This window comes from Amblyomma americanum, chromosome 3, assembly GCF_052857255.1.
Source record: "Amblyomma americanum isolate KBUSLIRL-KWMA chromosome 3, ASM5285725v1, whole genome shotgun sequence".
Taxonomy (NCBI): domain Eukaryota; kingdom Metazoa; phylum Arthropoda; class Arachnida; order Ixodida; family Ixodidae; genus Amblyomma; species Amblyomma americanum.
Genome location: NC_135499.1, coordinates 96,106,757 through 96,131,377, shown reverse-complemented (window position 1 = coordinate 96,131,377; position 24,621 = coordinate 96,106,757).

Genomic DNA, 24,621 nt, shown 5'->3' with positions numbered 1-24,621 from the left:
CAGCTGCTACCAATTTCGACACCTGTGCCAAAATAGGTATAAAACTAATTGGCTTGTGTTACTTACCCACCCCCTTGTTTTAACTCTCTCAAACGCCCATGTTTCTTACGTACGACACCGAGCCCTGATAACAACCTTTGCCGTGATATTGTTGGGGGAAAGAATATATTTACAGCTATGTACACCAGCGAAGGAACAGCAACGAGCGGCACTCAGAACACAGTCAGAACTTCGTTGTCGTCTTCGTCTTCGTCCACCCGTTCACTCGCTCAGTCTCGTCGTCGTCTTCCCGCTTCAAGATGTAACCTAATATCCACTGCATTATGATCTGCACCAGTAAGAAGAAAATATGTGGCTTTTTTGTCGAAGTTCTTTGGTCTACACTAACCTAAGAGCAGAGTCCGATGCTTTATAGAAAATACATCCAGCCTACACTTAGATATTGTAAAAGATACGTTAACAGAAAATGCGCCAGAGGTATAGCAATAATAGAGGAATTGAGAGCTGAATACTCCACGTTGTATTTTTAAACGGGCGGCATCGGTTTTATGAATCAAGAAGAGCTCTCATCCCTCATTAATTTTGAAGAAAATTAGCACAAATGGACAAGAGGGTCGCTAATATTTAAATTGCGCCATTTGTGCTCTGACGCGGCATGTGACAAGAAGGTCCGAGAGGCTTCCATCATCAATGCTCCGGTATCTAAAGGGACTCTGAGGAAACAGTGAAGTTCGCGTGTATTAATGCCACCAAGGTCTAATGAGGAAGACGATACTTTTACTGAAAAGTGAGATTTCTTAACCTAGCAAAGAGCAAAACGCGAACCTCTCCCCGCTGCCGACTCTTCAGCAAGTAATGTGTCGGGATGTGATGACAGTTTCTTGAGTACTGGTTCCTGGGGGTTCACTACACTGTAATTCACTTAGAGACAGTAATCGTAGTTTTCTTCTTCTTGACGTCATGAGTAATAGTCGTGCAGCATGAAGAACATGTTCGATTTTAAATCCAATTTTGTCAATATACAATATATTTTTTTGCTTACAAGTAAAGATCAAGATATCGACAAAGAAAGTGGGAAAACTAGCGACTCTTACTTATAACAAGACATGTACAGCATTTTTCCAAGTGCGCCTTTGAGAGAGAATAAAAAATAGTACGAATCTCTCCTTGGGGATGCTGGTAGCTGGACCTGATATTAAATATGTGGCTTTATTTTATTCGTACTATTTTGTCAATAGAAGCGCCGTCTTTTGAGGAACCACTAACAACACTCTGGGGCTGAATAAAGAACGATCCGTCAGTTTTCATATTTGTCCCAAGATTCGAAGCGCACACATCCCTTTGCCTTCTTACATCTAATCTCGTCTGGAGCACGCACACAAGGTTGGAATTGCACCACCCAGGACGAATGCAGCACTCCTTCATTCCTCGAACATCCAAAGAGTGCAACCACCTTCCCCGATCGATTGCCAGCATTGTAGACGTTACTTATCTTAGAACCGCATTAGCCAGCATTGTATATGTGGATCATAAATTTATCTGCTTCGCGAGTTCTTTTCTGCGTTGTATTTATATCATTCATTCACTACTCTTTAATTCCCCTGGACTTGAGGGTAAAATAAATAAAAACCATCACATATTGGTCACAAAGCTCCGTTCCAGTTGGTCGGCACGGGCAATCCGGACATATCGACAAATAGAACCAGCGCTAATGGATCCGTATGTGACTGGTTAGTGCTTTGATCGTTCCGTAATTCGGCTCCGGATGTCAGTATTTACATATACTATGAGGATTCATATCTACTGAAGTTGCCTCGTTGTACTAATTCGGCACAAAAAAGAATGAAATGAACGCATTCATCCACCAAGAGTGTTTGTTCCTTCGAGAGAATCGATTCCCTATCTAGTCACAGAACGTGTGCAGAGCGCAAGCTTGGAAGCTATCGCGGTGGTTTAAATCAGTGCTGGAAAATGTTACTCGTTTTCTCAATGAAACGAGCAATTTATATCACTTTTATTTGCAACGCTATTGCGAAAGAATTGTTGACTGTTATAGGGCGCGAGAAGTGACGCTTTTTTTCTCGAACTAAAGAAGCCTGCCGAAAAAATGAAAACCAGCCTGGGCTTCTATATGTAACTGGAAATGCGAATATTAATTAGGGTTAAGTATACTGAAATGTAGACATTGTACGTGTTCAGCGTACGTCACAGCGGAAACGCATGGAGAACATCTCTGCCTGTGTCGTGAAGTCGTAGAGTTCTCAATATTACCTAGAGGAAAAGCAGGCGGCGCTGCATTTCATCTATCATGGAGAAGCGAAGGAACGATTGGAAGATAAGACTTAGTATTTGGTTTGGCTTTTGTTGGACATGAAACTGGCATTCAGCCCTGAAAGCACCATTCTATTTGTGTCCAGTTTGGGTTCAATTTATGAACGTAGTGAAAAATGCTCTACTAAAATAATTTTTTCTGCTAGCAGAGGAGAGCCTCGCAGCGCAGCTGCCGATTCAAAGGTGGAATCACGTTTGCAGCCCAACTCTAGCCAAGTCAAGTAAAAAAACCTCATCTTCCTCTTATTCCCGCGGGAACTGAAGCGCTCTTAGGAAACTCGCATAAACGGCTACGCCAGCTGTCCCTCTTGCTAATATTGGGAAACAGCATGATGTGAAATACCGTGCTGCTGGTCGTTGTGAAAAGTCGCTTCAATCTCGTGCAGAGAACACAAATTTCGCCGCGTTCGCTGCAGAGGCGAGCGTACCACATCCATCGCATGAGCCCTAAGAGTAAGAGATAGAAAACTACCTTTTATGTCCCTTGTGTCTTGAGTGTTATTTTAAGAAGAAGTGAGCATCGGTTGCGATGTCTGTTAAAATCGAGGTCCACCACAGTGTTGATACTACTGGACCGTAGCAAAGGTAAACTTCTGGGTAGCGTCTCTGAATACTGTCCCTCGGCTCAAGAAAAAAGATACTCATCCTAACTCTGTGGCGTCTGTACACGGAGTGAAAAAACAAGTGCATGCCGGGGAAAAATGGTGCATACAGTTCGAGTTTGGAGCAATAGTCATTCCAACACGTCGCTAGCTGATGTAGTATTTGTGTTGAAATATCTCCGCACCTTCTGCGGTATGTTTTAGTTTCTAGCAGGAAAAATCACCAGTTTTCCTCAAACATGAGGGCTATAAAGAGGATTATTTATTTATTTTGAAACAATAATCAGACACTGCGTTTTACACGGCTATGAACTCGCCACTGGCTAGAGCCAGCCGACTGTGTCCGTTACACGGTATTTCATTTTTTTATATACTACCTGGCTAACTATCGCCGCTTTTAGAATTACTTTGTATCCACCGCGGCTACAGCAGGTTGTTTCTGAACTGAAAGTACGATGTTTTCTAAATTCCGGATCCTTGCAAGCTATATAAAGTGCTCTCTAAAGCATACGTTATACGTCTCATTGCCATTTAGAAAAGCTGCGTTTGTCGTTTACTTAGGACCGCGTGATGTGCGCACCTTTTTGTCCACACGGAGATTTACTCCCTCCCCTATTCGTACACAAACACCCATAGCTCCGCAGTGGCACTCAAAAGCATCAGGAAATGCTTTAAGCTGTATTCATTACATTTACACACCAGCAACGCATTTCACTGGCATAAGGCTGTATTGAAGGCAATATTTACCGTTTCAGGCTATTAATGCTTACAAAGGAAGGCAGCAGAAAGTTTCCTTAAAACACAAAAATTCTTACACTGGGCATGTCACCAAAGGCCGAATTTGAGAACGATCCTTAGCTTACACTGTTTCCGTAGCTCAGATGAGGCGCCCTTCATGCTCCCTTAACTCAACTCAAAGAAGCATTTCTGTTTTTTTTTAACCAGCCTTCGCCGCTTTTTGGGTATTGGGTAAGGAAGCACTTAGAGTTACGAGGAGCAGCTTGTACGCGTCTGGTGCTGAGACATCCCATTAGAAAAAAAAAATCAGGCACGCATCCCCACTGAGGGAAGCAGAGAATAGAGCCAACCCCCCCCCCCCCCCCCCCCCAGGTTGAAGTGACATTGAACAGGGCGATTTTTTTATTTTTACAGATAGTCTGTTTAAAAGCTGTGAGAGGTGCATTGCAGTGGTGTCTTCACCTGGACTCTACAACAAATAGGTCAAAACGTACGCCAAATGGATCAATAATTAGACGATTATGTAGCCTATGTTAAGTAATAAACTTTCATATTTTGATTTAACGGGGAAGGTAATATCGCGAAATTTACGGCCGTTAAAATAGAAGGTGAGTGCAGTTTTAAATTTTTTAAATCGGCAATGTGAATTGAAATACCAAACTTCAAAAATCTGCTTCTGAAACCATGTGTTGGCTTTCCAGCATGGCTTATTTATAAAACGGTGTCTCTGGTGCTTATTATGCATCAGGTACAGTCGCAGTAGGTGTATTTGATGATATAGAAGAACTTAACCTGATTTCAGCGACAATACATGCGCAGCGACACCTTTTTTATAATTAGGTAATGCGAGAAAGCGAACTCAGCAAGTTTTCAAAGGCACATACTTGACGTTCGATATTTCGAAGCTCATCATGGACTAAGAAAAGCTAAAAACTTTGCTTAAATTTTCTGTTGAGAGTCATCATTTTTTCAGTAGTACCTTTGGCCCTAAGATCAAAAATAAAAAAATTCTTATTTAAATTATGCAAATATTTGTCTAGTTATTGCTCCATATGATATACATTATGTCCACCTTGTATAATGCAGCTCAACAGACTGCACCAACATATGATTTCATAATTTTTAGAATAAAAATAAGGAAAGGTTATAAAATCACTCTTGTTGAATAACTATTTCTATTGATATACGCGTATATATTGCCGCCTGTTTTGCATCTTAGGCCCATTGTTTCAATATTTTTCATGGCTCTGCACGAAATCATAGCTGTTCTGGCAGCATCCCATTTCTTTTAAGTGCAGTGGCAGTGCGGCGCAGTGCCGAATGTTTCCTCTACCTTTGTGAAGTCGCCGTCTGCGCAGCCGCCGGAGACGCCCTACTGCGCAAGCGCAGTGAACGGTTGTGCAGTGAAGCAATGGTTGAGGTTAAGCAGCGAGGTATAGTTCGCCCATGTGTGCTTATTGCAAATACTTGTGTGCGACAAATTCGATATGAGATGGCAGTTATGAGAGTCTCTTGTCACAATCTCTATTTTTTTCTCCATCCCTTGCTTACATGTACTCGCAATAAGATCGCGGATAAAATCAGTTTTTCTTGTTTTATGCAGCGTGCCCAAGGGCATTACGGCATCACTGGCTTCATCGTTCGCTGTATGCCGACAATGGCGAAAAAAAACATTTAGGTTATCCCGTCAAACATGCGTAAAGAACGTTTTAATCACCGTGATTTCAAAAACGTAGTTTCCAATGCTTGAAGTGGTAGGTGGTACCAGTGAAGTAAGAGTATTTTCAGTACTGCAGAATTCTCGCTGTTGAAGAAAAGGGTTGCGTAATCTGTCTGAGCAGGTTCTGAACTTCTAGGTGCTATCTGTTATGCTGTCCATTCTGAATGATTGTATCCGTAACATTGACACAATGCTCTTTAACGGCAAGAGAACCGCGCAATTTCGCACTTATTAGTCTAAAAATAGAAACAAGAAACGCGCATTGAAGTCTTGGCGAAGTCCACTATGCTCTTGCTGCCGTGTTGCTCTTTTTGTGTAGCTGCTTGACGTCTCCACTTTCGCCATTTCAAACGCCAGTTTTTTCTAGCCACTTTACGATCCATCAGCCATGCTTGCATGAACGCAACACTAGGAGTACGAATTGGGTCCGTGCGGAGCATTATCTGCCTTATTCTGTGGTTGGGCGCAGACGTCAACTGAATACGGACAAGTCAAGCTGCCCTCGAAGGAGTCATCATGTCATGAATAGTAATCCCGATTCTGCTCTATCGGTTTCCGGCTGACCATCGAATGCGCAGCGTGACGTTTATTATGTTATCTGAGGTTGTCCACCAGGTCAACCTGATCCTTAAAAGAAAATTCATTCAAGCCTTCGTTGCCAGACTCTTCGGGTGACACCACAGGCCAACCGCTAATCGCAATAAACTCACAGAAGTAAGAAAAGGTAACAGAGAGCAAGCGTCGAACACAACCAAAGCGGGAGCAACTACGAATGGCGCAAAAAAATGCGTTGGTTGGTCACGTGGTATATTTCCGCTAATCTGAGCTCCTATTTCGGCGTGCCATCCACGCTACAGTTGGTGCAGCCAGAAACATGCATTTCTTCTTAAGTTTTTCGTTAGTGTCCTTTAGTATTCTCAATAAAAATCTTCTGTGACTAAAGAGCGCAAAAACAAACTTTCTAACGTGGGCATTCATTTTGCGTTCGGTTTTTTTCCCGCACTGTGGCCGCGCCTTGAGAAGCACGTTAGTAGACGCCTTCGACGGAAAATGCGTGCCACCGCCTCGTGAAAAGTAATAGATTTCTCCTTTTCTACTTCTCAGATAACAACCAAGCTTGGTCAGAATATTTTTTATTAAACCAGCAATTAAAAATGACTGAAACTTAAAAACACAAATTTTTTCCGAAAATGGGCATTTTCGCCCCGCATCCCCCCTTATTAGAAGTATTTTTGGAAATGCAGTCAGAGCACAATATTTGGCGGTGTCGGGACGGACGCCCTCCTGTGAAACAACTTGGCTTAAAATTGTCAGTTCACGAACACCTAATCTACACTTTTTTTAAGTTGAGCTGAAGGCCATTGTCCGTAATGCAGGTAAAGCCACTACTTTCACTTCAGGCCGCGCAGAATAGTGTCCATCATGCGCTCGAAAGTAGCCAGAACATTACAGAGGCTGAAAAGCATGACGTGAAATTCACATAGGCCATCAAGGGTCACAAATGCGGTTTTAGCGCGATTTTCGGTTGCCATGAGGACCTGCCAGTCATCATCATCATCAGCATCATCATCAGCATCATCATCAGCCTGACTACCCCACTGCAAGGCAAAAAAAAGGTCTCTCCCATGTCTCACCAATTAACCCTGTCCTTTGCCAGCTGCGTTCACCCTATTCCTGCAAACTTCTTAATTTCGTCCGCCTACCTAACCTTATGCCGCCCCCTGGTACGCTTGTCTTCTCTTGGAATCCATACCATAAGCCTTAAGGACCAGTGATTATCTTGCCTTCGCATTACATGCCCTGCCCAAGCCCATTTATTCCTCTTGATTTGGACTAGGATGTCATTAACCTGCGTCTGTTCTCTTGCCCACTCTGCCCGCTTCCGGTCTCCTAATGTTACAACTATCACTTTCGTTTCCATAGCTCGCTGCATTGTCCTTAACTTAATCTGAACCCTTTTCGTTAGCCTCCACGTTTCTTCCCTGCATGAGTACCTGTAAAATGCAGCTGTTGTGCATTTTTCTCTTGAGGAATATTGGTAAACTGCCATTCATGATCTGAGTTAACCTGCCATATGCGATATACCAGCCTATTCTTATCCTTCTAGTTATCTCCCTCTCATGATCCGGATGAGCTGTCACTACCTGCTCTAAGTAGTATTCCTTTACCACTTTCAACATCACTAGGAGAAGGGTTCCGCTTCTTGTAGTCAGTCCAGAGCATCATCAATACGAGGAAGAGGGAAAACATTATTTCGCTTGATCTGATTTAGGCGGCGGTAGACAACGCATAAACGAGAAGAGCCATCTTTTGTTCTTCACAAGCACCATGGGTGAAGCCCATGGCTGCGTGAGACCTGAATAACGCTGCTCTGAAGCATAGTGTCGACCTGTTCTTGAATAACTTAGCTCTCACTGGCGGAGACACGATATTGGCGCTGGCGCAGAGGGGCATGGTCACCGGTGTCGATGTGGTGGGCGACAGTCTTCGTGAGCATCAAAGCGGGTTGGTGTGAATTGAAGGACGAACGAAACCGATGAAGGAGCGCGAGGAGTGCGTTGATGAGCAGAGAGAGAGGCGTCGATGGAGGGAAGGAAAACGTCTGGAAGCAAAGTGTATAGTGTGTGCGTGAACCAGTGGGCTAAGGGCATCGACGTCGAGGAACGGCTAATCATAATTCTCATCGCAATAGAGAATAAAATCAGTTAGCTGGACGGTAGCGAGGACAGCGACACACAACGGGAGCATATTGGCACGATGTGGTGATGGAAAGAAAAATGATAGGTGTAACGTTAAGAGATCGCAAGCGGGCAGAGTGGGTGAGTGAACAAACACGGGTTAATGACATCCTAGTCGTAATCAAGAGAAAGAAATGGGCTTGGGCAGGGCATGTAATGCGAAGGCACGATAACCGCTGGTCCTTAAAGGTAACGGAGTGGATTCCAAGAGAAAGTAAGAGTAGCGGGGTGCGGCAGAGGGTTAGGTGGACGGATGAGATTTAGAAGTTTGCAGGCAAAGGGGGGATGCAGCTGGCAAAGGATAGGGTTAATTGGAGAGACATGGGAGAGGCCTTTGCCCTGCAGTGGGTGAAGTAAGGCTGATGATGATGACCACGGGTCTTAGATTGCTGGATGCCATCTGCTTAGTGCTAGTGGGTTGAGAACCCCCCCCCCCCCCCCCTGTAACTTTCTCTATATGCCTATTCCTTTTTGCTGAGGCCCTTGCATGCTCAAGGTAGTGTCTGCCTTCCTAATCAGTAATGGTTAAGAATATATTGGTACGCTTTCAGCTCCTCGACCGTCTGAAGGGGCTCTCTGCTCGACGAGACCGCATTGCGATCCAGGTGTGTTAGTCATCGGGCCAATTCGTGCGCTTTCTGGTTTCTTCGGAGGCCCTCGCAGTCCAGAGTCCAAACTAGGTTAATTATCTCTGCTGGCGTCGGGCCGGCAGCCAGGATTTTTAGTGCTTCGGTAGATACCCTGCCTGCGTTTTTGTCACGGATAGCCGATTTGCAATCTGTTATAATGACCCTAACATTCTGTTTAGTCAGGGCCAGCGCAATGGTTTCCTCCTCAGCAGCTGTTGCGTCCCTGTCGGATGCTGCAGCACAAGACTCGGTGTCCGCCCTCCATGGTTGCTGGGGATACGAAATCCATTCTCCCATCGTAGTCCGCCGCGTCCGTGTAAACCACGTCCTGTCCATTGGCTGGTGTTTTCTGTACAGCAGTAGCATAGTTCTTGAAGGAATGTGGCAATAGGTAAAACGAAGCAAATTTATTCAGGAAAGGAAGTGGCGCAGTGTCTTACAATTCTCGGTGGACACCCGAACCGCGCCATAAGGGAAGGGATAAAGGAGGGTGTGAAAGATAATAATAATTGGTTTTTGGGGAAAGGAAATGGCGCAGTATCTGTCTCGTATATCGTTGGACGCCTGAACCGCGCCGTAAGGGAAAGGATAAGAGAGGGAGTGAAAGAACCCAGCAAACAACGTACCTCACCAGGAGCGCCCAGAAAGGATGGAATGTCCCTGTCCCAGTACAACATTTATCGAACATTTCCAGGCCGTAGAGGCAGGACGTAGAAACACAAGCAAAAGGGAAGTGCGCCCACTAATGTCCTTGGTGTTAAGCAGAAACAAAACAAATCATAGCATTTTGGTCCCAGAAAGGTAACTGGGAGAACGTTTCTGGGACCAATGCTTTTCAACAAAAAATACAAATTGACTCCTCGCTCCCTTTTCTCTCTCGCGCGCGCCAAGAGCTACGGGTAGAGAAGGTTTTGCACTTTCTCTCTCCGTTTTGAGAGATCAGACAGTTTTGTTTGAACAGCCGAAGGAAGCGCAGTTCACCCCGCATCTCTCTCGTGGGCCGTCAGCTCCATGCTGCAGGCAGGCAGGCGAAGGTGCTCTGCCTTTTCATCGCATCGCCTGGAGCGGCGGTCACCAACGTGCCCGTCTTCAATAGTGTTTGCAACTTCAGCACGGTGCGGCGGTCCCTGCAAGCATCTCCAACTACCAGCAGTCCTCGTTGCGCCGCTGTCTAGCAGAGGCGCAGTAATGGGCCTCCCGTCGCTCCCCCGGCTTCCTCGCTGGAAGGAAGCCATCTTGCGCACACGTATTCGCGCAGCCCCTAGCCGCTCGCGCGCAAGCCCCAGCGCGCAGCAGCTCTTGCTCTCATCACTGGGCTGTCGTGAACTTCGTAGCTGCGGATTCATGGCCGCTTTCCCGCGCACATCGGCGTGCCCACAAAATTCTTTTTGGAACCGGTGCAGCGGCGCCCGGCGCATCGCAAGTCTTTTGCACAGCTTCACGGCCCTACACCATAATGGCGCTCTTACAGGCGTCGTTCGCGGCAGCGGATTTCAATGCAATGGGCGACTCCTAGCGCGCACTCTGCATCCCTTAGCGCATCCGATGACTGTGGCGTGTTGTTGGTGGCAGCGTGGCGTCCACTGCGGTCATAGGCGGGATAGATCTTCGGAAGCCCACCAGACTCTTGCTGCGAGTGCCCATGGATTAACCTGCTCTACCTGCATTGCCGTCCTGTCTCAGCGGTATAGTTTGTGTTGTGTTCGCGTCGCTGACTCCCAACCCACCCCCACCGGATTACTTGTGCCTTGATCACCTTGATCTCGCCTCCCACGCCGAATAGTGCCGCACGCGTGGTCTGCTGTACCAAGGGTTCGGCGAGTCAGGGCTCCCCCCGTTCCATCCGGCTCCAAGCAGTCTCCACACTTAGTCACAAAAAACAAAACGGGGGTGTAACGAGGATGTAACGCGTATATTTTAGCGTTCGCTGTGCCGTGAGAAGGCGCAGGACAGAAGGCTGCGTTGAACTCATATATATAGTTGCAGCCTTTTATTTCATCCCCGGGTTTCTGTTGGGAACGTTGTCAAGGTATGTGGTTTGTGCTCGTTTTTTATTTTCGCCTCGTATAATTAATTTTTTTTCCTGTTTTGATAACACGCTCAAGATTACTCCGAGGCTCGTGCGAGAGCCAAAGCAAGCGGGAGGTTTCACCCTGCAGAATATCCGTAACCTGAAACCGCGTGTCTGTATCGTACGCCCATATCGTATTTTCTTTTGGCACCCAGGTTGCTCTTTACATGCGTTTGCTTTTGCGTGTGCATATATGCTTTTGTACCCTTTAGAATTTTTGCTTAAGGTACATCAACTTTAAGCCCGTATTATGGTTTTATTGCGCCATGTTTTTTTTTCAGATTTCTCAGAGCTAGAGAAAATTTCGGTCATTATTATTTGCTTGTGTCATAGTGCTCCGTACATTGTGTGTAAAATGGTCTATAAATATGCGTCTCCTGTTTGTATTCATTTAAATGCAAAGAGCACATCTAATAAACTGAAATTACATCTGTATTGCGCTACTATTTCCTGTTATATGGGCGTGATAGGGCGACTTTTTGAATTAATATTTCTTGTGTGGTGTAAAATTCTAGCACATTTCATGTTCATGTGGCGGCAGCAGCGCAGTACGAAACAAAGAAGAGAGAGGCGGGAATCAACGGTAACTAACAACCAGACTTTTAATCCACGTTCGATCGAATATATACATCTCGCTCGTGCAATAAGGAAAGGACCGAAGCATGACAAACGAATAAGATGTACACATGGTAAAAGATTAGGACAACGCACGAAGATAATCAATTTCGCTGTCACGAAACGCTATCGAAAGTATGCGTTTTTCATGCTTCTTTCTTTTCCTTCTTATACGGGCGAGATGTATATATTCGACGAACGTGCATTAAAAATCTGGTTGTTATCCAGCGTCGTGTCCCGCCTCTCTCTTTGTCTCGTGCTGCGCTGCTCCAGTCACAAGGTCATGCACCAACCAGCCCAAATTTTCACCTTGTTAAGGCACATTTCATGTAAACAGGTAAGTCTGAATGGCTTAGCCAACAAGCATTCACGCGAGTTGACAGATGTAGTACACCACCTGTAACGTAAGCATATGCTTGCAATTTGGCACATATGTGCGCTTAGATTCCTGAAGTCTGCATGAAAAAGAAGAAATAATTTTATTGAACCAGAGCCGAGAAATCTAGCATTAACCTTTTGGGGCTATCCCTGGGACGTACAACGTTTTGGACACGGCTAGTTGTGGGGACGTTTTTGGACGTCTACGGGAAAAATGAGAACCTCCTGGGGACATTACAAATTTCCTGATGGGATATGTCTGGGAGACTTTGAGGAGGTTTTGTGTTTGTTGGGAAGAAAGGAAGAAAGAGGTTCCGTAGTGGAGGGCTGCGGAATAATTTCGACCACCTGGGGATCTTCAACGTGCACTGACATCGCAAAGCACACGGGCGCCTAAGCGTTTTTTCTCCATAAAAACGCAGCCGCCGTGCTCAGGTTCGAACCCGGGAACTCCGGATCAGTAACCGAGCGCCCTAACGACTGCGCCACAGCGGCGGGTCAGGGAGTGAAAGATAAAAGGAAGAAACAGGTGCCGTAGTGGAGGTCTCCTGATTAATTTCGACCACCTGGTACTGACATCGCACAGCAAAAAGGCGTCTTTTGCGTTTTGCCTCCTCGCAGTGCGCCGCAACATTGGCCGATGCAGGAGCGTGGCCACTTGAGCTCCAAGCTGCGCAGGGCACTGAATCACATCGACCGGCTTCACCACGCACCGGACGGCGGCTCGCTGCTGCATCGTATGCGCTCGCACCCACGCCCACGAATGGGGCGGCGCTACTCGAGTATGAGCAATTGACACAAGGCCCACCCACCTACGGTTCCTGCGCGCCCTGGCCTGCTGCCTCGGAGGTACAGCGAGAGATCGTCGGCATTGCGGGAAAGCGGAGCACACCCCTCTGTGCTGTGCAGCAGCTGGCCAGAGCCGTCATACACGAGGACCTCCAGGACCATCTCCTCGTGTACACCGACGGCTCAGTGGCCCGCAACAGCTGCTCCCTTGCAGCGGCGGCTACCATCCCCGCCCTGCAACTGCACAGCCAGCAACAGGCAATCTTCCTGGGCTCCTCCACCACGGCCGAGTTGATGGGGATCCGGCTCGGGCTAGACCTGCTGTTCACCCTCAGCCCTCCGCCGCCCAGGAGTGCTCCGCTGTGCGACTCCTGCACCGCCCTCAGCCGCCTTCAATCTAACGGCCGCGGTACCCCACTAGTGCGGGAAATTCGCTCGCGCATCGAGCGCCTCGGGCAGAGAGGATGGGCCGTGCGTGCACAGTGGGTGCCCGGTCACTGCGGCATCGCCGGTAACGGAGAGGCTGACGACCTCGCGACCGCTACACACCAACTACCTGCCAGTGATCTACTCCTTCCTCTGGAGGACGTGCGTGCGGCCATCCACGATCATCTCCGAAAGCAGCACCCTGACCCACGCATCGCAGGAGGTTTATGCATCGACAGTATCACCGCCTGTCGCGCACTGAGACGGTCGCAACGTGTAATAATCCTCCGCGCGCGCATTGGCTGCGTGTGACCTGGGGAACGACGAGAGCATCACGGAATCGTGACGAGTGATGTGTGTGACGGATGCGGTGGAATGGAAACACTAGAACGCCTGCTCCTTCAATGTGCCGCGTTCACCGATGCTCGTCGTGATATGCTCGCGGCCTATAGGGCGCAGGGCATACTACCAGATTCCCTCAAGACGCTATTATGGCCGCAGTGCAGTGCGCGCACTCGTGAGCGAACCTTGGTGAGCCTCTGCATTCTACGAGCACACGGGTTTGACGTACCGTCTGCTCTCCGTCCGGTAGTTACATGCAGTGACCGAACGCTCAGCGAGTTCTACCTTGAACGATTAATAACTGGACGCCCCACTCAAGTTATAGCCAACACAGTGCTTTGCGCGTCTGTTTTAATTCATCCAACAGGAACTAATCACGCGCACAACCTGGACACATTTCTTATTGTGTAAATAGTTTATATATATTACTTCTCCCCCTATCCTCTCTTCCTGTCCCCTCACCTCTTTCATTTAATTTCTCCATTCTGCCTGCTATGCTTTATTTCCGCTTCCCCAGATCAGGTGCTTCAGTATCGATGGCAGATGCCGGGGCTAGCAAAAATCTTTTCCTTCCTTTTTTCTATTACTTTATTAAAAAAACCACTACCACCACCACTTTTTGCCTCCATCCAAACGCGAATGCCGTGGTCAGGTTCAAACCCGGGCACTCCGATTACATAGAGGAGCGCCTTAAGCACTGAGGCACCGCGGTGGGTTTCAAAAATTAACTACTGCTGAGAGAGAGAGAGAAAAACTTTATTGTTGGATATACCACAGCGAAAGCTGTGGTATATCGGGCAAGTAGACACGGCTTGCGTCTGTAACGTTGAGTGCGTTCCGCAAAATGGATAGGCCTCGCACTTACCCTGCCAACTTGGCAGGTGGTGTCAGTGCACGTTAAAAATCCCCAGGTGGTCGAAATTATTCCGGAGCCCTTCACTACGGCACCTCATTCTTTCCTTCTTCTTTCACTCCCTCCTTTATCCCTTCCCTTACGGCGCGGTCCAAATGTCCAATGATATATGAGACAGATACTGCGCCATTTCCTTTCCACAAAAACCAATTATTATTATTACTATGACCACGAAAAGCGTTACGTTACGGATAGCACATTACACGGCTGCAATTGTGCCCACTAAATTGCTTCTGCTGATTGTCTTGCGCGTGGCATATACAGCTTTTGCTCTAAAAGGTATCTTTAGAATTAAAAACTTACGCTTTCTGAAGTGTGACATCATCCTGAGGCCTCACTGTTTTGTGGAAAGCCCGTAAGGAATATTGGAGGGTTCGCGTTCTAAGGCAAGCCAGTACCGCTTCTCTGAATAAAACCAGCAACTTAAATTAGCTGTATACTACTCCGACTGAGATGATAGCGGTCTCAGGCCCTGGGTGTATCCTACATGGTGTTGTATGCTTGCGCGTTTAATTACTTGATACTTCAAGGTCATACCTGCACCGTAACACGAACTTGAAGCTTTGTACATGCGAGGTGGAACTTTCGCTGCAAACTAACCGGCGGCTCCCAACTTTCAGCCGTCGAGTGGAAACTATGAAAGCACACGCGCATGTTTCGCCTGCATCGAAGCGCCACAGTAGCGGTCAAGTTAGAACACGTGTTCCTCACCTCAGTAGACGAATGCCCTAACCATGAGCCCCAGTGCAGGGTGGAGCTAGGTTGTATTTCATTGTCAAAATTTGGAGGACGCTTAGTGGTTTTTTTTATTAAAAATATTAGTAAAAAGGAAGGAAAAGATTTTTGCTAGCCCCGGCATCTGCAATCAATACTGAAGCACCTGAGCTGGGCCAGCGGAAACGAAGGATAGCAGGCAGAATGGAGAAACGAAATGAAAGAGGTGAGGGGACAGGAAGCAAGTGCACAGGCCTGCCCACTGGCTCAAGCCGAGCCACAATCGCTATCACGTGCAGATAGGAGAGTTGAAAGATGGGATAGAGAGACAGCATAGTAAAGACGCGCTAAAGACAAGGCCGATCTCGGATGTAGTGCAATACCGCGCCAACCGGTGACGGGAGTGAAGCAACCTTCAAACTCTCCGCCAGATTTCCAAAAATAAGTCAAATTGGACCCGTAACAGATATTCTACGGGGTCCGGACATTCGCCCTTGGAGGACGCTTAAGCTTCACGCTTAAGCTTCGTTTTTAAGAATGGGACGCGGCAGCGTGTTGCAGCGCTGCCAAGGAGTCCATGGAATACCAACGCCCGTTCGGCTTTCGGCGCGACGCGTGGCCCGTTGGACAATTTAAGGAAAAAACGCCTGTCTCTCATATCTCGGCGGACACCCGAAACGGGCGGCAAGGGAATAATAATAATTGTTTTTTGGGGAAAGGAAATGGCGCAGCATGTCTCATATATCTTTGGACACCTGAACTGCGCTGTAAGAGGAAAGGAGGGAGTGAAAGAAGAAAGGAAGGAAGTGGTGCCGTAGTGAAGCGCTCCGGAATAATTTCGACCACCTGGGGATCTCTAACGTGTACTGACACCGCACAGCACATGGGCGCCTTAGCGTTTTTCCTCCATGAAAACGCAGCCGCCGCGGTCAGGGCCGCAAGAAAAGGAAATTCAAATCAAAACGAACGGGCAGCAAGCCGCAAGCTTCGTGGTGAACGTCCCTTGGATGTGCGCTGCGTTGTTCACCGCTCACGTTGCGATTCGTACGTCCCCGCATGCCACCACTGCGCACGAGCGAGACGAGCGGGACTCGCTGCCGTGGCGCGTCATCTGTCGGGGCAGTGGAGTACATTGTGAGGAGGAGGATTTTTCACGGACGGCCAACGCTGTCGACGCCGACACCGGCTTTTCAGCTGCACAAGCTGCTTAACGCTATCGCGTTAAAATACCTGACACATACCCGCCGCGGTAGCTCAGTGGTAAGGGCACTCCTCTACTGATTCGGTGTACCCGAGTTCGAATCAGACCGCGGCGGCCGCGAAACGCAAAAGGCGCCCGTGCGCTCTTCGATGTCAGCGCACGTTAAAGATCCCCAGGTGGTCGAAATTACACCGAAGACCTCCACTACAGCATATCTTTCTCCGTTTCTTCTCTCACTCCCTCCTTTATCCCTTCCCTAACGGCGCGGGTCAGGTGTCGGCCGAGATGTGAGACAGATACTTAACGATTTCCATTCCCCAAAAACCAATTTTCAATTTTTATTTGGTTACCACGAAAAGCGTTAGGAACAGCACCTTAAACGGCTGCAATTGTATCCACTAAATTGCTTCTACTGAATGTCTTGCGGAAGCCAAATACGGCTTTTGCTTTAAAAAAGGATCCTTAGAATTCAAACATTACGCTTTCCGAACTGTGACATTATTCCGAGGCCTATCTGTTTCGTGGAATGCCCGTAAGATGTATTGGAGGTATCTTATTCCGGGGAAGCCAGTACCACTTCAAATAAAACCAACAACCTAAATGCGCTGTAAACTGCTTCGACAGCATGGTTGGTTCTGATTTATCATCTGTTACGGGTCCCATTTGGACCCAAGATAATAATCATTGGTTTTTCGGGACAGAAAAAGGCCCAGTATCTGCCTCGTATATAGTTGGACACCTCAAATGCGCCGTATGGGAACGGATGAAGGAAGGAGTGAAAGAAGAAATGAAGAAAGTGGAGGGCTCCGGAATAATTTCGACCACCTTGGGATCTTTACCCTGCTCTGACATCGCACAGCACACGGGTGCCTTAGGGTTTTTCCTCCATAAAAACGCAGCCGTCGCGGTCGGGTTCGAACCCGGGAACTGCGGATCAGTAGTAGAGCGCCCTAACCACTGAGTGACCGCGGCGGGTGACCCAAGATAATAAATTATTTTTTTGTAAATATGGCGGACTCCGCCACGGGTTGGCCCGGTATTGCACTGCCTCCGGGATCGGCTCGGGAGTAATTAGCGCGCTCGCCTCTCCTAATCTTTCCTCTTATCTTTTGACTCTCCTACTTTAAGCACGTGGCAGCGGTTGTGGCTCAGCTTGAGCCTGTGGGCAGGCCCGTACACTTTCCTTCTCATTCTTCCTCACAGCAGCAACAGCAACTGCTTCGACTGAGATGATAGTCCGAACACTGGATGTATCTTGCATGGTGTTGCATGCATGTGTGTTTAATTACTTGATGCTTCAAGGTCATACTTGCACCGTAACATGAACTTGAAAGTTTGTACATGCGAGGTGGAACATTCGCTCCAAAAGTAACTGGCGGCTCACAACAGCTGTCAATTTCTTCCTTCGAGTGGATGTTAAAGCACATGCGCGCGCGCCCTTCACCTGCATCGAAGCGCGGCTGCAGCGGTTAGGTTAGAACTCGGTTTCTTCACCCGAGTAAACATCCCCAGTTGGTCGAAATTATTTCGCGGCTTTCCACTACGGAACTCCTTTCCTCCTTTTTTCCTGCTGCTGCTGTGGACAGGAAAAATGAAAAGGAAAGTGCACGGACCTGCTGAGCCACACTCGCTGCCTCGTGCTGAAAGTGGGAAATTTTAAAGAAAGGATAGAAGGAAAGAAAAGGCGCGCGCGCGCTTTTATAACCCTTTCTTCCATTGTTTTCTCAGTCCCCCCTCTATCTGTTCTCTTTCGGCGCGGTTCGGGGGTCCACCGAGGAAATGTGATTCAGTTACTGCGCCATTTCCTTTCCTCAATAACCAATTTTCATCATTTGCAGGCGCTTCCCACAGGTGGTGGTGGTGAAAACATTTATTACGGATGAATAGGAGGTATGTTTGGATCAGCCCGTAAGGGACCGATCCGTACAAGCACTAGGTGGAGGTCCCAAGTATGGGACCCCAGTGGCGGTTGCCGCCGCCCGGGCGCGCCCGACTAAGGCTTGTTGGGCCTGTAAGTCGTGGCAGCCGAGCAGGGTCGCCTCCCAGTCCTCCCGGGTTGGGTTGGGGATGGGGGGAATAGCGGGGTTGGAGGGGCAGGCCCAAACCATATGATAGGTGTCAGAGGACACTGCACTACAGTGTGGGCAGCTGCCACTAAAGGAGGGGTCAAAATGTTTTAGCGCTGCTGGGCACAGCAATGTATTGGTGAGAAGGCGGAGAAGGAGCCGCTCATCCGCCTTCTTCAGGCCTTTACATGGACTAGGGTAAAGGCGACAATTTTGATAATACGTTGTAATATGTTTGAATGTATAGACCAGATTAAAATCGGGTTCCTGATCGGATGGGGAGGAGAAAACAGCCCGGTGAGAGAGCGCGCGGGCGGCTGCGTCTGCTGCCTCGTTTCCTGCCAACCCCTGATGAGCAGGGGCCCATATGAGGTAACGGTTTGCGGGGTCCGTATCCCGTATGCAATTTTGGTATATTCGATAGGCTAGGAAGGGAGTGCAGCCTTGTTCGACGTTCCGACAGGCTCCTCGCGAGTCGGTGATTATGTATTTTGAATTGGAATGTGAGGCCGCGAGAGCAATCGCGACCTCTTCTGCTTGTGTTACACTGCGGGCTCTGAAAGTTAGGCCGTTAACTGTGTTGCTGTTGTGAACTACCGCGGCCGTGTACCATCCCCCGTGGTGAGGGCCGGAGGCGTCCACGTAGTAGACACCTGTATTGTTGCCATAATATCGGGCTAGCGCTTCCGCTCGTGCCAGGCGCCGACCATTATGGTCTTCGTGTGACATGTTTGCTGGAAGAGGCCGCACGTGGAGGGCACGTCTCCACAGTTCCGGGATGCGAAACCTGTCTTCCATTGGAGGGGTGTGTTGGATATGGAGTCGAGCAAGAAGGCGGCGACCCGACTCCGTTAGCGACAGGCGCGTGTACTGGTTTGTAAGGTGCGCCTCCCGGAGCTCCCGGAAAGTGTTCACCACCCCAAGAGCCATAAGCCGGCTGTTTGAAGTAGTGATGGGGAGGTCAAGGGCACGTTTAACAATTTTGCGAAGGATGACCTCAAGGGCGTCCTCCTCTTGTTTCCGTAGGTGGAGATAAGGAGTCGAATAGAGAATTCGACTAGTTACGAAGGCGTTTGCCAGCCGCAAGGCATCCTTACTTCGTAACCCTCCGCGTTTGTTGGAAACCCGGCGGACCATGCGGCCCACCTGGTCCCCCACCTTACGGAGTTCGGCCAATGTAGTGTCTGGCCGCCTGTGTTTGTGGATGTAGAGTCCGAGTACCCGTATCTCATCACTTTCGCGTATGGGACCGCTCTCAAGAGAGAGAGATATTTTAGTTGTGCACTTCTGTGAGGGGCGGAGGTGCACAAATTCCGATTTTTGAGGGGAACATTGAAGACCGCAGCGGCGGGCGTAGCGGTCTACTATCGTCGCCGCTGTTTGCAGGCTGGTTTCAATGTCTCCTGTGCTGCCCTGTGTGGCCCACAGAGTGATGTCATCGGCGTACAGGGCGTGCTGCACGCCGGCGACACCACTCAGCTGGGCCGGCAGGTGCATCATGGCCAGATTAAAGAGCAGCGGGGAAAGTACCGCGCCTTGAGGGGCTCCCCGCGTGCCGAGTAGGTAAGGACCATGGTCTCTATCTTGAATTCGATTGTAGGATTGACGATCCATTAAAAATTGGCTTATGTATTGGAATGTGTTGAGGCCACAGTCGGTGTGACTTAGGTTAGTGAGTATGATCTCATGTGTTACATTGTCAAATGCCCCTTTAAGATCCAGGGCGAGTACTACCCGGTCATTATGGGGGCATTCGAGGGGGTCAAGGACTTCCCGATGAGTTGCAGGAGGACATCCTGTGCGGATCTGTGTGGGCGGAATCCGAACATGGTGCTCGCAAAGACTTGTTTGTGTTCAAGATATGTAGATAACCGATCCCGCACCATCGTCTCCATTAGTTTGCCCACACATGAGGTGAGAGAGATGGGGCGGAGGTTATCTGTGCAATTGGTTTGCCAGCTTTAAGAATAAAAGTCACCAAAGCCGTTTTCCATTCGATTGGCAGGGGGGTGTCCCCGCGCCAAATCGCATTGACGTATTCCAGGAGGGACTGGTATGCCAAGCCGGGCAGGTTCGTCAAAAGCTTGACGGTGACCTTATTCCGTCCTGGCGCAGTGCCCCGTTTCATTTTGGCGAGAGCCGCCCGCAGATCATGGAGCTGGAAAGGTTGATCCAGCTCCGTGTTCTCTCTGCCTGCATAAGAGTACGCAGATCCACGGGGGTCTTGGGCTGTACACAGATACTGGTCCCGAAGTTTCTGTGCCAGTTGAGTCGTGTTGCCAGGAAAATGGTGCATGGCTCGCTGCAAATGTTTTTCTGTTTCGGTTCGTGTTTGGGTTGGGTCGAGTAGGGCTCGAAAGAGACGCCAAGTGTTTCGGCTGGACATTTGTCGCGCGGCCGTGTTGCATCTATCTACCGAGTTGGAGTCGGCGAGTTGGGCCGCTTACTCTGCCGCTTTCTCGGTAAGCTCGGCAATTCGAGCTTTAAGCTTTCTGTTGTGTTTCTGGCGTCGCCAACGGCGGACGAGGCTGCGACGGGCTTCCCAGAGGTGTAGAAGGTGGTTATCCACGTCCGTGACCGCCTCTGAGAGCTGGATGTGTGTTTCATGCGAGGAAAGGTGTGCCAGCAGCTGTTGGGACCATGCTGTGTAGCCTTGCGCGGAAATGGGTGTATTATCAAGTGAGTTAAAATTTTACCTGAATTTCGTCCAATCTGGGATATGGGCTTGTGTTCTGGGACGCTTGAGGGGGCGTGTGCGTAGTGTAGTGTTAATGATGCAGTGGTCGCTACCGAGGGTCTCCTCGGTGTTGAGCCAGTCTGCGTGTTGTACGTTGCGAGTGAAGGTTAAGTCCGGACACGTATCCCGTGTCGCGGAATTTCCTAGCCGGGTTGGGTGGACAGGGTCCGTGTGGAGGGTGAGGCCCAACGTGGACGCAAGCTCCGCCAGCTTACGCCCGCGTGACTCCTCCTTGCGTTACCCCCATTGCTGACTGGGAGCGTTAAAGTCGCCCACAATAAGCAGGGGATCGCGGCCCGCTACTCTTAGCGCGCGGCTAGAGGTCCGCAAAAGTCACTCGCTTTAGTTTGGGAGAGCAGTACACGTTGAGTATATGCAACGGTGGGTCCCTGCGGCGGACTGGTAGGAGGGTCACCATTACATAAGAGTACTCTAGTGGGAGGTCGAGATCCACTAGATTTGCTGTGTAGTCTTTGTGGACAAGAAGACAAGACGCGGGATCCTGTTGGAACGTCGTGTAATTTGAAATTGTGGCGCCCAGGCCTGGCTCTTGGAGGGCAACCACGGCTGGTAAGGACTCGAAATTTTCAAGGTAGAGGCGGAAATTGGCCCGCTTAGTGCGGTCCTTAAAGCCTCTACAGTTCCACTGTGTTATTGAAGTTCACATGGCCGAATTGGAGATGGCGGAATTCCTTTGATTAAGGTGTCTCGCCATGATTTAAAGTTCTTGGGGGGGAGGAGGAGGGATTGGCTGCCTCAGAGCCAGCTACTTGCGCCATCAAGGGGGTGATGACGGAAGGAGCGGGGCAGTTGTCCTCATTGTCCGAATCAATAATCAGACGGGTGAATTTTGAAGGGCGGGATACGTCCCTAATGGGTCCCGTCCGACGGAGGAGGCGGGGGTTGTCCGAGATGTGTTTTGAGACCACCGCGGGGACGGCAGATTTGACCTTTGTCAAGATCTGGTCCATGGCGGTCTCGATCATATATCGCAATTTAGAGGTTAAGCGCTCCTCCATCGCAGAGATGGCTGTCACGAGGGCAGGCGGGATCTCCGCGTCGCTCTCCATTGCGTCCGAGTTCTGCGGGCTCGGTGCGGCGGACGACAATTTTGATTCTAAATTTTGAATTTTGTTGAGCAAAAGCTCATTCTGTGCCCGGAGCACGTCTATCTGTTTTTTGTATTCCGCGTCGAGTGCGGAGACGGTTACGGGGGAGGGTGAGGGATGGGAGGAAGAGGAGGCGATCGCAGCCCAGCTGCTCACCTGTTTGTGGTGTTGAGGCGCTGATGCCCGGGCGTCGGCAGCGCCAATTGTCTTGAGGGCCGGGAAGTGGCCAGTGTCTCTGCCGCTGGGCGGTGGAGGCGCCGTCTTCTTCCCGGGCGCTGGTTTCACCGACGGTAAAGAAGGTGACGATGTCTTGTGGTCGGTGCCGTGAGCACCACGCGGCGTTCCGCCACCGGCACCTGGTTTTGAATGACTTGGCTGCTTGCCAGGTCGCTGATTTTTTGGCACCTCTGGGCGCTTAGCCTTGGGGCCATGCACCTTGAGCTGCCGGAATTTTCCCGTGCAGTCGCGGGAGTTGGTAGCGTGGGCTTGCCCACAGACTGCACAGGATAGACTGCATTCATGCTGCGCCTTGAATCCGTCGACGGTCGGCGCCGTTTGGCCACACAGGCCGCACTTTTCATCCGGGCAGGGGCAGGTGTCTGCTCGGTGGCCCACAGTGCCGCACCGCACGCAGGCCGGAATGGTTCTCTTGTACGGACGCACAAGGGTCACCTCAGAGTTGTAATGCACATATCGCGGCACCATTTTTCCCACGAAGGTGAGCGACGCGACGTCGGATTTGCCAAGCTTGCGGATATCGGCAAGCTCTCCAGCACGCCACTGGATCTTGTTTTGGAGGGACTCACTGGTCTCGCGCTTGGCCACGGTGATGACGCCGCGGCACACGTCTCCAGTGAGTTTCAACTGGCCGTACATGGTGAGCTGGCCCTTCGGTGATGTTAGTTGAAAATCCCGCAGAAGCTTGTCCGCGACGTGCGGCTCTCTGGTGCCTGCGACGATCAAGTTTTGCTCCCATGTGGGGAGCAGGCTGAGGGATGCTGCGGCCTTGGCGCCCAGGTAGTCCGCGAACGCTGCTCCCAGCTCGCCATGTTGGTAGACATCCCTGAGAGCGACGGTCACCCGGGGCTTCAGGATGATGACGATGTCTTCTGGATGAAGACGCGGCAGTGGCTTTGGTTTCCAAGAGGGTCCGGTCTTAGACTGGGCCCCTCCGTGAAGCGCTGCAGCGTGCGCAGCAGCGCTGTGCCGTGTTGAGCGGCCTGCCGACGTGGCGTCCGCTTTCTTGGAGGCGGCGTCCCGCTTGCGGGAGCGGCGTTCCACTAGTTTGAAGAGCCTGGGGTTCTCGATGGGCGCAGAATCCGGACTCTCAGGCGTTGGAGCTGAAGGAACCTCGGACCAGGCCATGGCGTCCGGGTCGTAGCCGCGTTGTACTTTTTGGGCAGCCATCTTGACACGGGTGGGCGACTCACTCACGGCCGAGCGTAGGCGTTAGGCCTAGCGCCGTCGCCACGAAACGCAAGTGAGGATCGGCCCTAAAATGCGTAAATGTTGCCCCACCTGTGTGTGAGTGGTGTCCACATGTAGCTGTCGACTTCGCGAACACAGACGCGGCTGTGTTGACGGGGTTCCGGCCGAGGAACCGTGGCTCCAGCCAAAAGTTGGTGGAGACGATGCGCTGTATGTCCACTCGCTTCGCGCGCTCACAGCGCCACCCTTCCCACAGGCGGCGGGCTTCCGAACGCTCGGAGCTTTTCTGTCAGTTATTCCTCAGGTTAAGAGAAAAGGTATCTATACCGGATATGATCCTTCGTGCCAGAGAAGAGATTCTGGACAACCCCGGCAGATGTCAGGTCAGTGCCATTCTTGCGCTCTATTTAAAGCTGGCTTTTGACGTCACCCTCCAGGAAATACTGGGGGCGTTAAGCAGACAACTGTGGCAACCGTACATACATTTACGCGAGGCACTGTCTCGCCAATAGGAAAGCGTCATTAAGTATCGGTAACCGGGCCTTCTCTCAGTTAAAAAAAATGAGAACACTGGAAATTCTAGTGTGTCCGGCGAAATGCTGGTCGCCCACTCCACTGCCTATTTCCTTGACTTTGTGCATGGCGTCCCAATTCGAACGGCCAGGCATCTCACGCCTTAGTACAAGGAGTAGCCTCGAGCCGCCGTTAACGCATTAGTTCTTGAACTTCCGCCATTTGGTGTTGGGGGAATCCGCCTTCCTGCGCTTGTCCGAAGCGTTTGGTGCAGAATCACTGGGCCGCTTGGAAGCCAGACGACTCACTCACTCGACTGCAACGTCACATCTGGCGAAGGAGTGCAGTCTCAGCGCGTGCTCGCTCCGCCTGCCGGTGCAGGAGACGTCACTGCTGCTATGTGCAGCTGCGCATGTGGTTCGGTGCCGCCACCTCTCGCCGAGTGGCGAGGAAGGTGTGCGGCGGTGCCGAAGACGGTGTTCCAGGATGTTACGGACAGACAGGATGTCGACCGGGACTATGAACCATTAAAGGCTTTCGCCTTAATATAAGTTCCAATGG